This window comes from Wasmannia auropunctata, unplaced genomic scaffold (assembly GCF_000956235.1).
Source record: "Wasmannia auropunctata unplaced genomic scaffold, wasmannia.A_1.0 LD267940.1, whole genome shotgun sequence".
Taxonomy (NCBI): domain Eukaryota; kingdom Metazoa; phylum Arthropoda; class Insecta; order Hymenoptera; family Formicidae; genus Wasmannia; species Wasmannia auropunctata.
The window spans coordinates 12645-13908 of NW_012094950.1; the positions used below are offsets into that span (position 1 = coordinate 12645).

The 1264-nt window shown below is 34.8% G+C and overlaps 1 protein-coding gene across 1 annotated transcript in view; it reads right to left on the reverse strand.

Moving 5' to 3' along the window:
- Nucleotides 1-1264, reverse strand: part of LOC105462225 (fatty acid synthase-like) — a gene marked incomplete at its 5' end in the record, with an annotated part of 11669 nt that overhangs the window by 4361 nt on the left and 6044 nt on the right. The gene's annotated exons all lie outside the window — the stretch shown is intronic.

Sequence of the window (1264 nt, forward strand, 5' to 3'; positions counted from 1 at the left end):
AGTTTGCCAAACAAGTGCAAGATAACCCGTCGCAGGTAGCAAATTTCGTCCATCAATTACATGGCCAGTCATATAATTATAGTCTTCATGGTCGAGTAAGATTTCAACGTATCTTTCTCTGGATTTCATAAACCAATTTTCATAGTTCGGTACAAACCAATCTTCATAGTTCGGTACAAACCAATCTTCGGAATGGTTCCATCTAATGTAGGTTTAATTCATCAAAAATATGATAAATTATATTATAAATATATTGCATAATTATACAAACACGTATACAAATACAAGGTGTTCGGTACTCAATAGTAAAGCGCTCGTGGGTAGGTAGAGTGGGCTAAACTAAATTAAAAAATTTTCTACTATTTTGCGATTTTCTCAATAGTTATCGAGAGATTAATTTATAAAGATCGCCGAATGTAAACGAACGGTGAGATACAACCGCTCACCGCGGACCGTGGTCGCCTAGCGCGCGGCGTGAGGTGAGGATAATTGATTGCTTAGCGCGGTCGTATCTCGCCGCTCGTTCACATTCGACGATATTTATAAATTAATATCTCGATAACTATTGTGAATATCGCAAAATGGTAGAGAATTTTTCAATTCAGTTTAGCCCACTCTACCTGCCCATGAGCGCTTTATCGTGACACCCTGTGTTTACTGTATATACTGGTCAAAAAAATTATAGCATAGAAAAATGTTGGGCAAAAATTGATCAACTCGGGCTGACATTAACTCCGCGAAAAATCATTGTAGAATAATAAATTTTTTTTAAATTGAAGCTTGAAATCTCTACTTAAAGGTATTATAAGGTCGATTTTAAATTTAATGCACCTTTACTACTGTAAACTTTTAAATTTGAGAGCATGTTTGTCATATTGAAAATTGTAAAGTTTGACGGAATGCACTTGCTAAAATTTTTCTCGGGAATAATGTTTGTAGCGTCATAAAGCTCGAACTTTTTTCTTTAATTAAAAAAAAAATATATCAAGTCACTACGATATTTTTCATAATATTACAACAGCTTTTTAAGTAACCCTTACATTTTTCTCACATACATTATCCGATGTTCACCATAGAAAGGTTGGCGATCGGATTTTGCACATTGTGTGCTTGCGCACATGTGTAAAACACACGCATACACATAATGTGCAAAAGCAGATCGTTAATTTCCCTTTAATGCACATCGGATAATGCCGACCGTACGTGAGAAAAATACAAGCGTTACTTTAAAATACTGTCATTTTGTAAAAAAAATCGACTTGCT